This window comes from Podarcis melisellensis (assembly GCF_964234715.1).
Source record: "Podarcis melisellensis genome assembly, chromosome: 9".
Lineage (NCBI taxonomy): Eukaryota > Metazoa > Chordata > Lepidosauria > Squamata > Lacertidae > Podarcis > Podarcis melisellensis.
Window position 1 is genome coordinate 76,251,116 of NC_138541.1, and position 13,857 is coordinate 76,264,972.

General features: G+C 42.8%; 1 long non-coding RNA gene across 1 annotated transcript in view; it reads left to right on the plus strand.

Moving 5' to 3' along the window:
• Positions 1 to 13,857, plus strand: part of LOC309378028 — a 520,733-nt gene that overhangs the window by 414,016 nt on the left and 92,860 nt on the right. The gene's annotated exons all lie outside the window — the stretch shown is intronic.

The window sequence follows — 13,857 nt, forward strand, 5'->3', positions numbered from 1 at the left end:
TTGCAATCAACATCAACCCGAAACTGTCAGGTTGGGAGTGGGATAGGATAGAACCAGAAAATATAGAGCCAATTCCCCTATTCAAACACTTGAAGTTAAGGGGGGGGGGGGAGCCGCGTGAGAGAGATTTGGCCACTGCATGAGAAACTAAACTAAGGAGGAAGGAAAATTTCTTATGGGGAGCATTTTGAAATTGTGGCATCATTGTGAGGAAGTTTAACTGCAAGATTCCTTGTTTCTAAAACCGGTTGTAGCAGCCTGCCTCATGCTTCTATTCTGGCTCATTTCAAGCTACTAAAATTCTGCTAATATTTCCAGATGTGCAACCCGTCCAGCTTCACCAGACTGCCTTTCATGCCTCAATCTTCCTTGTGAAAACAATGCAGCTTTCTATGAATGATGGCACTTTGCATTCCCGATGGGTGTACCTTTTTTTGATACAAGTGTTTCCAAATTACTGGTGTCGTACTCACTTTCAAGTTTACAGCTTGTGCATACCTATCCAAGGCAAGTATCTCCTTGGAGGATACATATTTCATGATAATTCATCAACATTTAGCCTTTTCTCAGATTTTCATATCACAAACACATTTCCTTAAATGCAGCATCAATTGACGACTCTCGGCAGAGGCTACCAATGCAGGAAGAAAGAGCATTCTTAAGAGACTGATCAAGCCAGCTGTTTTCTATAGTGAGGTGAATTAAAACTCACATGGGAGACAGGTTTGAGAAGTGCAACTGAGTGAATTGCTGACCCACTGAACTTAGTGCTATTATACCACTTCAAGCAGCCCTGGCTTTCCACAAAGAATTGAGAAAAGATTATGATGATCATGATGATGATGATAGTTGTTAGGATGCTCCTCTTCCTCTCTGGTTTACAATTGTGAGTGGTTTAATTTCTTCACAGGGAGCTCTGGGAATTGTAGCTCTGAAAAAAGAACAGGGTTCTCCCAACAACTTCTTTTATAATCTGCTATCAAAGCCAGAACACTCTTTTTTTTTCCCCGACTCAGACTAACATAGCTACACGTATACACTTTGTGTAGACCATAGGTAGGCAAACTACGGCCCGGCAGCTGGATCCGGCCCAGTCGCCTTCTATCTCTGGCCTGCAGACAGTCCAGGAATCAGCGTGTTTTTACATGAGTAGAATGCACCCTTTTGTTTAAAATGCATCTCTGGGTTATTTGTGAGGCATAGGAATTTGTTCATTTTTTTTTCAAAATATAGTCTGGCCCCCCCCACAAGGTCTGAGGGACAGTGGACCAGCCCCCTGCTGAAAACGTTTGCTGACCCCTGGTGTAGACTTCTTGCATGACAAAACCATGCATTGCACATTGGACTTGAGTGTATTGTGGTACACAGGTCTGGCACGAAACAAGGAGTGTGTCTCTCCCCTTAGGCCCAAGCTACATGGTATGGGGAGTTATGTCGTCCCTGGCAGGTCTCTGCAATGAGGGAGGAAGAAACTGGGAACAGAAGGGGGCTGCTTTTCTTTCCAGAGGGGAAGGGAGATAATATCCCTTAGCCAACCAGGGGAGTTGAAGGGGCAAACGGCAGGGAAGAAATGAGGTAAGCAATCACTGTCCTCTTCTGATCCACTGTCCCCTCTTCTACATACAGTGGTATCTCGGTTTACGAACATAATCTGTTCCGGAAGTCTGTTCTTAAACCGAAACCGTTCTTAAACCGAGGTGCGCTGTCCCTAATGAGGCCTCCTACTGCCGGTGCCCTTCCACCGTTCGGCTTCCATTCTTAGACCGAGGTTAAGTTCTCAAACCGGGACATTGTTCCGGTTTTGCAGAGTTCGTAAACCGAATCGTTCGTAGGCAGGACCGTTCATAAACCAAGGTACCACTGTACTGTAGTGACTTACGTATGTTGCCATCCCACCACCAGATGGCGCATTGGTTCCACTTGGTTTAACCCTCTTGCACTGCAAGAGTTGGAATGAATAGACCTAGTGAGTCCTCATGACAAGAGTTGTGTGGCAGTACAGTTCTGAGTTCGTTGTGTTCTTGGTTTTAGCAACCTGAGTTGCCCTGTGGTTTTGTTGCTTAACTAAATAGCTCCATTCATTGACCAACCTTGTTATACCTGCCCCCATAAATATAGCATAATTACCTACATCCTGATTAAGTGATCCCAATAAAACACGGGATTCTGTCTCAGTGGCAATAATCTGTTTGCTGTTCCAGTTCTTAAGCAGGGTCACATGTCTTTTCCGATGTGACTCCGCTTGTCCCTGCAGTAATCTCCCAGCAACCTATCTTATGCGTTCAGCAGCCTCCTGATCACAGCTTTTGCTCTGCGCTTTGTGGGTGGCTGAAAATGATTGTTTCCAATAATCCCATGCTGAAGTTCTGCTGTTATAGAGACACACTCTTAGGTTTCCCATTCTTCTTTATTTCTTCCCTCCAGTGTTTCTTGCCCACATAAGTAGGGCTTATTTGTGCCCACAAAGAGAAAAGTAGTAACAACAAAAAGGGAGCTTTTGTTAAAAGTAAAAAAAAAGAGGGGGGAAGCAGAGGTGAATGAACACAATTAGAAAATTATAAATGGGGTATAAAAATCACAACTTGGCCTAGTACAATGAAATAGAAAGGAAAAAGTCTTGCCTATTTATAGACGAGCCCAAATAAAATCAGAGGGATTTGCTACCTATGTGACTACGTTGTCATATATACTTAAAAAATACCCCCCCCCAAAAAAACACACCAGGTGGAATCAGAAGGATCAGCTACACTTAAAAAAACCCCCAAGCTACAACAAAGTTTGCAGTGGTACGCAACTATTAAAAGGTGATTAGAGCAGGGCTGAATTAAATATTATCATAAGTATTCTACAAGATGTATCTCCAGCCCAGTTGGGACTTCTGCTTCAGGTTTAGCTTATTGATACTGTATTTCCTAATATGCAGTGTGTGTGTGTGTGGGTGTGGGTGTGTGTGTGTGTTGCTGCCTACAATGACCATCTTAGAATGGTCCTGTGATTCTTTACATGATGTTGGATTCCAGCTATCATCACCCGCAGCCAACATTTATCATTTATTATTGATTTAACAAATCACTATCCATAAAACTTCCTGAAGTGATTTGACAATAAAAACAAGTTCAAAGCTGATGCAGATGCAGATGCGGGGGTGGGGTGGGGGGGACACAGGAGCGGTTGCCACAGGTGCAAAATTTTTAATGGTACAAAATTTCAAAACGCGGTGCTGCCTCAATATAGCAGTGTGCTTCTGTCACTGGGCTCCACTGAAAACGAATTCTCCATGAGAACCAGGAAGTTACCTCTCCAGAGAACGGAATGACTCTTCTTATCTCTGTGGCTGCGATCTCCTGGGTGATGTGGACGCTGTCAGGCAGGTGAATGCGCATGGGTACTACGTTCCCCAAATCCACGTGGCCCCAGGCACTGGCAACGCATGCGATGTTACTGGTGCCAGGCAAATATGTTTTTGTTCTCCCAGGCCTTTGGGTGACACCAATGATTGGACTATGTTTTTAACATGTGTGTGTGTGTGTGTGCGCGCGCGCGCGTTGCATTTTATACTTGCATATCACTTTGGGACCGTTCCTTGTGGGAAGTGATTCATGAATACAGTAGACCTAAACCTAAGGCTGCTTGAGCTGAATGCAGGGCAGCCTATGCAGCAGAACATTATTGGTAGTGATTGGAATTCAGAGGAGGCTGGGTGGAACAGGCATGTGGGACGCTGCTGGTGTGTCCTCTTGTAAAACGCTGGCTGGTTGGACTTTCTAATAAGCAAACATTATAATTTCTTCCATTACAAAACAATGTCTTTATCCTCTTCTTATCTTTGACATCTAAGAAATTCCGGCCCTATGATCTTTTCCCATGACCAGCCCAGCTTTGCTATAAAATGCTGTGAATAGGCACATTGTTAAGACATATTGACAGTCTTTACAAATTGCAACAATAAAATGCTATACGTGTCTTGTTGAAATTCCAAAGCCTTGCCCAAGCGAAAACAAAAACAAAGCTCCTGCCCATTTTAGAGGACTTTTATCAGATTATAGATTATTATCTTGAGCCTAATGCAGAAACGGAGTCACAGCTTTATCAAACCCATGTGAGTCCCCTGTTTCAGGTGGTTCAGATGTATAACATGTAGCAAGAGGCCATAGGAGCCAACTCCTAGGGGCTGAGGTCCCTTCTGCCCCCCCCAAAAAAATATTTGAGGGGAGCGCCCTTGTCAAGTTTATGGGCGTTGCTATTCAAATGGTATGTGTATGCTGTGTCATATGTTCTGGCGCATTCTGCCAGGAAAAGAAGGCGCTGTCTCCGCCCTTTGTTCAGCGGCAGCAAGACCTGATAGCTATTTGGTGGACCTTTGACAAAAGCATGAGAGGCTTGGCTCAAAAGCCCAACAGCGTTCAGTATCTTTCAGTGTTTATGTGCAAAGAGTATTTAGGGGAAAGATTGAGGGGCTCTGTGCCAGCATCTGGCATCCTCAGGCAGCTTCTGGGTCATTCGGTGCCCATCACTAATGCCCTTAAAATGGCACCAGCCGTTTTAATAACCTATAATGTTCCCCTGACATAGCAGTGTTCTGGGGCTGTGTGGTAAGTTTAAATAGTGACTAGATGCAACTGGCAGTGCTATTTGGGTCACTAATGTCACCAGGTAAATCTGCCAAGACCCATCAACAGGGGATTTTGACCAGGGTCTCTCAAACCTAATGATGGGCCTCTTCAGAGACCTGCATCAAACTCTCCCTGCATAAAATCGTGCAATTCACCTAGGTCAGCAGGTAACTTCTTTGCTGCCATTCGTCAAATGGTAGCAAATCCCTTTCATATCCATATTTTGTTACAGAAGTTTTATAGTGCCATTTTGTGCATGCCTTATCAGTCACGTTGATTGTTTGATTTGGAAAGAGATTATTCTGCAGATAGCATCCATTTTCTGTGTAATTATGGTTTTCTCTGTGCAATAAACTAAATTGCAGATTAATGCTTCCAGAGTTCTCCAGGTAGAATTGCCAGTGATTTATAAAGTGCTCACTGTCCAGAGCGTACTAGCTCCTTTCCAGCTTTCACACAACAAATTAGTCCAAATACTGTCCCCATACAACACAAAGGATGCATTATCTGGCAGCGGTCACTCAGGAATTGTTCTGAGGAGGACAAAATTATGTGTGGCATCAAACGCCTCTTTGCATTGAGCATGCAGCTTCTAAAATGCAGTTACATTAACTGGCTGGGGGTGAGGGGAATTAATGAGATCAGTTCAGGGATTACTATTTGATCCCAAATAACAATCAGCTCCCACACCCAAGCTATACCTTCTCCTGCCTATAACCACTGGAACTGATGTAAAAATAGAGAGAGAGTCATGGTAACTCCATGCTATAGAATAATTCAAACACATATTGACACCATCCTACAATAAAATTACATGAAGTACAAAAGTTAGGGATAAGATGACAGTCTGTTGTTGTTGTTGTTGTTGTTGTTGTTTAATCGTGTCCGACTCTTTGTGACCCCATGGACCAGAGCATGCCAGGCACTCCTGTCTTCCACTGCTTCTCGCAGTTTGGTCAAACTCATGCTGGTAGCTTCAAGAACACTGTCCCACCATCTTGTCCTCTGTTGTCCCCTTCTCCTTGTGCCCTCCATCTTTCCCAGGATCAGGGTCTTTTCCAGGGAGTCTTCTCTTCTCATGAGGTGGCCAAAGTATTGGAGCCTCAGCTTCAGGATCTGTCCTTCCAATGAGCACTCAGGGCTGATTTCCTTCAGAATGGATAGGTTTAATCTTCTTGCAGTCCATGGGACTCTCAAGAGTCTCCTCCAGCACCATAATTCAAAAGCATCAATTCTTCAGCAATCAGCCTTCTTTATGGTCCAGCTAAGGACTAATATGATAGTCTAAGGACTATGATATCTGTAACTATGCTGTGTCTTCCTCCCACTCAGGGGGGAATATGTTAGAACCAGACTTTCCCCCACCCAGGCTCCCCCTACAGATCAGGGTCACAAATCTGTTCTCCGGGACATGGCCAACAATTCAGTTCCTAACTGATGGGGGGGTGTCCTTATGCCTCACCCAAGTAGCAGTCAGGGCCAGATTAAGACCCTTACAGGCCCTAAGAAAATATTTTGGTGCCCCCATATATATTTAATTCAAAATATAAACAACAATAAACCATAAAATATTGTACTCTACAATTATTTGTATAAAGTTCAGCATGACTGAATCTTGTTTTTACATTTTTTGTTGCACTGAACTCATGATGCACATATTGTGGGAGCCTTTTTTGTGGAACCTGTTTCAGCTGCACCACAGGGTCCATGGTAAATCCGGCAATGGGAAATTTCTGTGGTGCCCCCTTCCCTTGATGCCCTAAGCACATGCTTATTTTGCTCAATGGTTAAGCCACACAGGGGGGTAAGTCCTGTTGGTGTCTCCCCACTTTTGGTTTAACCCTGCTGTACCACCACTGGCCTGCTCTTATATCAGCCAACTGAAGTTGGGACACTGGTCCATGTGTAGAAAAACTTCCCCACACCAGCTGCAAGTAATGAAAACTGTCAAACTGAGGTAATATGGGCAAACACTCTAGCAAGCAAGCAAGCAAGCAGTAACACATTCAAGTTACCTGACAGGCGGATGGATAAAACCCATCTTTACCAGCACAACAGGAGCAGCTCCAGCTGAGGGGCTGGGATGGAAGCTGCAATTTCCCCCTTCTTAGTCCTTTCTTCTTCTGGTCATGCCCCCAAAGCACACTCACAGACAACGTACTTGAACGCTAGTTTCACAAAAGAATAATCCTCAGTGACATATTGTGGCAAGAAAGTATATTTTTCTTGGTACCTCTTGAATTCTGCACATGTGGTAATAACTCCTGCCACACCTCCCTTCTCCCCTCTGATGGGGACTTCACAAAAAATGGCAGTTAGAAAGTTTGTGCCTTTTGCTCTCTTCTACTTTAATTTTAAATAGCCAAAAGATATAGAGGAACATTCATACCTACAGCCCAATTTATTACCCAGTCGTATAAACACTGAAGTATTTCAAACAGATATAAATATTTAAATCCAAGGATAATGATTTAACTAGATCATGAATCAGGCTGCTAATCACATAGCTGGCCGCCAATGTGTGGGTGCTTGTGAACCTTGCATGCTTCCGATGCATTAGTAATAAACGTATTTCCATCAATGGAAACTGTCAAGTGATGTCAACTAGAGATTAAGTGAGAACTGATGCAGCAGTGGGAGCATATCCTGGACATACCTTGCAACAGGAGCAGGAAACCTGTTTTGGAAACTGTATTAAATTGAATTACCGTACTTTGGTTTGATTTGTAATAATTTGGAAAAAAATAATAATAATTGGCATAGTGTCTTTTCCATCAACATGTCTGTTACAGCAATTAAGAGAAGATTTCTCAAGTAAGGTATATTTCTTTAACCTGTCATTGTAAGGCAAGTTTCATTAGCATGTCCATTATCAATAAGAACTTGATTGCACAGAAAAAATAATTAGCTCCAAAGAGTAGCCTAATTTATCAGCTTTATAAGCAGGTCAACTAAAATAACAGCCCATTGCTTCTCACTTAATGTTTGACCTAAAGAATAAATGACTGGATGAGCGATGAATTTTTATTTTAAAAGTTCTGTTAACTGAGTGTAACAATTTGACAGTCGCTTAGCTCCAAGCTGAGGCAAGATATTTCTTGGCCCTTCCTGAACACATGCAGGATTGGGAAACACTCCCTGCCCTCCAAGCTTCCATCAAATCCATCTAGATAAACTCAGTGTCAAAGCGCCTTGGATGGAGTGCATGCAGTTCCATGGTTTAGTCTAAACCTGGGGCAAAAGTAGGTATGATGTGGGAGATTATCTTCAAGCTGCTGATGGGGTAAAGGCTTTTCATTAATTAGCCGTCCCAACTGGTTACTACAGAGTTTGAAGAAGCAGCATTCAGAGAAGAATAACCATCTTCCACACCATTTCATCAAAATAAATCACTCCTGTCCCCCTACTGGAATGGCTGATAGCTACATAGTGGAAAACATATGTCCTATACGGTATTGTTTTGTTTTTCTTTGCAATCTACACTGGGGAAATGGCATAAGAGAAAATGGTTAGTGCTCCTTTCCCAAGGACATTTGCTTGATTTTCAAAGCAGCAGTATGGGCAATGGCAATGCGCATTTGAGGCCACTTTTACCTAATCAAGTCCCTGCAACACCAGTTTCTCCCACTGTGTTCTGCCATTTCTTCTTTCCTTCCCCAGTGCTCCACCCCTCTGAGCAGGTCACCAACCGCTCCTATTCCCTCACTGCCCTTGGGTGGCCCACCCCTCCCCCCATCGCTCTAATGACTCCATTTTCCTTCTCCCTCTGCTATTTTAGCAGGTGATTCCATTTTCCATTTTTAAGCATTTATTTTGGGTGCTCCATGTAGTGAAATGCCTGCTGCCAAGGTTCCAGTCATGGCCACCATCTTTACTTCTCTGTTTACAAGCATGTCAGAGAGCAATCTGGACTCTGAAGGGCTGTTCAGTCCAAGTGTGCTTTAAAGACAAAGAACCATAAACTTGGAGAGAATGGACCTTAAGGAGACACATTGCAGATTCTATACAGATAAATACCATTTATATTAGCAATGAAACAAGGAAGCCATTAGCAATTATATCTCTTGACTCTGCCAAAGCTTTTGATAGTGTAGAATGGAATTTCCTGCTAGAGTTATGTAAAAGTATGCAGATGGATAATATGTTTAAACCTCTACTTAAACAACTGTACAAGGATAGTATGATGGTGGTGTAGACAAATGATCTGGACTTAACACCTGAGGTGGGAAACAAAACAGGGCTGTCTATTATCTCCACTGCATTTTCAGGGACATTATAAGAGATACTAGAGGGATAAAGGAATACAGATAGAGAATACACAATAGATATTGATTCTGTGGATGACATTGCTTTAACGTTCTTAAATCTGGAAAAGGCCAAAGTGTAATGTCAAAATGGGAGGACTTTGAATTGCTTTTATGGACTTCATATTAATTATGATATGTGTTTGAACATGAGAAAGGAGGTGGTGCAGTTGCTTCAATAAAAAAAAAACAAAGATAAAAGGTTGGAAACATACTGTGAATTGGTAGCACCTATAATTATTATTATTATTATTATTATTATTATTATTATTATTATTATTATTATGTATACCCTGCCCTCCCCAGCCAAGGCCGGGATCAGGGCGACTAAGAAGCAATAATAAAAACAAGCTGAACGAATACAACTTAAAAACAAGATTAAAATACAACATTAAAATATTGAAACATTAAAATATTAAAATGCAGCCTCATCACAGGAGGAGAAAGGAAAAAGAAAAAAGAAAGAGGGGGAGGGAATCAAATTGGCTCCAAGCCAAAGGCCAGGTGAAACAACTCTGTCTTACAGGCCCTGCAGAAAGAAATCCGATCCTGCAGGGCCCTGGTCTCATGAGGCAGAGCGTTCCACCAGGCCGGAGCCAGAGTTGAAAAGGCCCTGGCTCTGGTTGAAGCCAATCTAACTTCCTTAGGGCCTGGGACCACTAAAGGTAAAGGTAAAGGCACCCCTGCCCGTACGGGCCAGTCTTGCCAGACTCTGGGGTTGTGCGCCCATCTCACTTAAGAGGCCAGGGGCCAGCGCTGTCCGAAGACACTTCCGGGTCACGTGGCCAGCGTGACATCGCTGCTCTGGCGAGCCAGAGCTGCACACGGAAACGCCGTTTACCTTCCCGCTAGAAAGCGGTCCCTATTTATCTACTTGCACCCAAGGGTGCTTTCGAACTGCTAGGTTGGCAGGAGCTGGGACCGAGCAACGGGAGCGCACCCCGCCGCAGGGATTTCAACCGCCGACCTTTCGATCGGCAAGCCCTAGGCGCTGAGGCTTTTACCCACAGCGCCACCCGCGTCCCGTCCCAGGACCACTAGGGTGTTGCTATTTATGGACCTTAAGGTCCTCCGGCATACCGGGAGCGGTGGTCCTGTAGGCACGAGGGTCCTAGGCCGTGAAGGGCTTTAAAGGTCAAAAACAGCACCTTAAATCTGACCCTGTACTCCACCAGGAGCCAGTGCAGCTTGAAAAGCACTGGGTGAATATGCTCCCATGGCAGAGACCCCGTGAGGAGCCTTGCTGCAGCATTCTGCACCCGCTGGAGTTTCTTTGGCAAAGAACTTAGAAAAATGAAAGAACATGAACTTTGGGGCAATTATAAAAAAGCAATTATACAAAAACTAAAGCAATTGAATACTTTGAATTGAATATTGTGACCGATCCCTGAGGTGTTATGCCTGTTGCATGTATTTCCTATGGATATTCCAAGGAAAACTATGGAAACATTGTCCAATTTTTCCATACACAAGGGAAACAAAAGAAGGGAAATAAAAGTGGAGCAAAGAGGGATTGGGGATCTCTAACAAAATACAGTATTTTGACTCTTCCCAGCTCATTTAAATTTATTACCAACTTTAATGCATATAAAAATAAACCATAGCTAGATTTGGGGTGTCCTAAATATGTGAGAAGTAAGGTCAGGGCTAAATCATTCTTGATGGTGAAAGGCACAACCAGTAGGGTGATAGGAGAACCCTTTTCTAAAAGTTACTTTTCGTGTGCAGATGAAAAGGCCGAAGAAATTGGCCCCACAAAGGTCCCCAATGCAAACTTTCCTACACCATAAACTATTTTAAGTGAGAGAGCCGTGTAAGTAAAGGAAATGGCATCGTTCATCTCTCTTGAGACCATTTAAAGGATAAAATGAGGCAAGAGCCAGTCAGCAGAAGGCAAACACATCAGGTCATACATTTTACTAGAAACCCATTCATAAATATCAGGCAGTCCAACCATTAACAACCATTATGGGAATCTACAGAGACACTAGCAGGGTTAACAATTGTATAGGGGTAAAGTTTGGGTTCCAAAACTGAGGAACAGCAGCGAAACAGAATCTTGATTAGAAGCCATTAGGATCTATCATAGTAAGCATATAGGAAAATCCATAAAGATTTTGCAAAAGCCTTTGCAAAAAGGAGGCATCTTCACAAGACCAAAAATGTTGGAGGCGTATGATTCTGCAGGCTGATATTTCCACAAACAGTTCTCTTTGGAGTAAGGATGTCAACAAATAACTTTTCAACTAATATATTAGGATCCAAAAACAACACTGTTCTTGGGTTCTTTGAAGGAGACAATGAAAATTTAATGATTGTATTTTTCCTAGAAGGAAAATTATTGGTGGCAAAGGCATGGAGGAATTCTACAGGTTTTGGGGAAAAAAACAGCTTTGGAACTTGGCTTTATTTGAGAAACTTTAACAGCACAGATATAAAAGCCTAAACAACACACACACACACACACACACAGTAGATGAGTTGGAAGTGTCTTGGTATATATTTCTATCCCTCTTTCCTTCAGACTGAGAAAGGCAATGAAAATCTTGAGATCAGCAAAGATCTGGACTAATAAACAAACTGAATCTTAATTTAGACAAGATAGCAGTACCATTGGCTGGGGCTGGGACTGAGCCACGTTTGGATAAAGATGGGGGAGAAATAAGATTCAGTTTGCATTTAAAAGTGAACCTACCTTATTTGTACTTTCTGAAATAATAATATGCAAACCAAAACACAGCCACGCTTCAAAAACTGGACTTCTCTGAATTTTGCAATAGAGCTGTCCAACCTAGTAACGTGTACAAAAATGAATATGCTAGCAGGAAAATGTCCATTAAAATACATTTATTCATTATGACAACATACAAAAATGCATTATATTAGAGGACATTGCTTTGCAAAAAGAAGAAGTGCATACTGTATTAGGCAAAAATGCACAGAAATTTGCAATAAAGATTCAGCCAACATAACATATACAAACAATAGATAAGGAAAGCATGCATGGTATTGCACAATGAAATACATCTGTATGATGGGGTCTATGAATGTGCCAAATTTTACACTGGCCTAATAAAAAATACCACCGGAAAAACAATTTGTAAAGTGCTGAAATTTGGCGCATTGACACTATAATTTTCACAAAGGGACATTGTATATTCTTTTCCAAATTTGGAGAAAACTACTGATGGGCTTAATTCAGGCTTGTTGAGGTCCACTTTCATTAGTTTGCGCATATTTAAAATTATGCCCACAGGGGAAGCCACCTAGTGGATACTATGTGCAATGCCTTTCCCTTTGACAGTGGGATAATATGACAGCGTGGGGCAATGGTTAGATGAGGAATGACCAACCTTTTGTGGCCCATTTGGAAACCTGAGAATCTGTTGTGGGAAACTACATCTCACAACCACATGCGCCCCCACCCCCATCAACCACCAGCTTGTGCCATATTGCAGCTCTGTCCCCAACACACACTCCCAACCCTAAGTGTGTTAAAAACTTGCTTTGTTATTTTTCATGACTAGTATCATCATTAATCGCAATGGTGCTAGGAAATACAGCTAAACACAGCACACCAAGCCACTAGCACCCCTGGCAGCACCACTCTCACCCCACCTGCGACAAAGGAGATCCCCTGAGTCCCGCATATTTCCCACCTGTTAAGCCATCCTGCCAGCTACTGATGTGAGCAACAAACAGGTATGGTGCAACTCAAAAGAGAATCCCTCTGGCAATGTAGGAAGACCACTGCTTTTTTCTGGGGGTACTCAAGGGTACAGAGTACCGGCACCTTTTTTCTAGAAGAAAAGCACTGAGGAAGACCATAATGCAGTATAGGACCAGGATAATATGGGGCACATTTGCTGGATTCAAGTGCTTCATCCTCCCTATCTGGCTATGAGCTTAAAATGTGATGTCAAATTGTGTGTGCATGGAGAGTTAAGTTGTAAGCTAGCACATCTACAGCATTGCACAAAATCTGTGAGGACCGTGGGGTATATCTGAGGGACACAGGTGGCGCTGTTGTCTAAACCACTGAGCCTCTTGGGCTTGCTGATCAGAAGGTCAGTGGTTTGAATCCCCACGATGGGGTGAGCTCCTGTTGCTTTGTCCCAGCTCCTGCCAACTCAGCAGTTCGAAAGCACGCCAGTGCAAGTAGATAAATAGGTACCACTCCGGTGGGAAGGTAAATGGTGTTTCCATGCGCTCTGGTTTCCATCACAGTGTCCACCTGCACCAGAAGCAGTTTAGTTATGCTGGCCACATGACCCGGAAAGCTGTTTGTGGACAAAGGCCGGCTCCCTTGGCTTGAAAGCAGGATGAGCGCCACACCCCATAGTTGCCTTGGACTGGACTGAACCGTCCAGGGGTCCTTTACCTTTTACCTTTTTATATCTGCTAAGGCAGATATAAACCCGGCTTTCAAGTTCCCCTTTTTTGCGGTGCTTCAGCCAACATTAAATTGGCAGAGGTTTTTTTAATCATTGAATTATGCATGCTGGACACCAGCCCCTTTCGGGAGGATACTACAATAATATCTCTTCAACCTTTATGTAAGATCCATAAATATTGGGATTCCTGTCATTTATGAATGTACAAGTTTTATACTGTTGGCGTGGATTAATTTTATACTGCTGATTAAAGTGAGCATTGCCCCTGAAATGTCACTTCAATCAATTTTTTAAAGAAACAAATTTGGAGGTTTCTCCTCAGGTAAAATATCTGAATAAAATTTCGAGAACCTGGACTGATACTGCCTTTGATAGAAACTTTCTACATTTAGAGGTGGGGTGTCCTGCACATCCATCATAAAGTTAAGAAAGCCTGCCTTTGTAATTTGTCTAAACTTTATACACTCTAATTGCATAATACAAAACATTGCATTGTTCTCAGCAGGGATGGGTTCATGGTTTGAGAATCAAACCAGTAATTGGTGA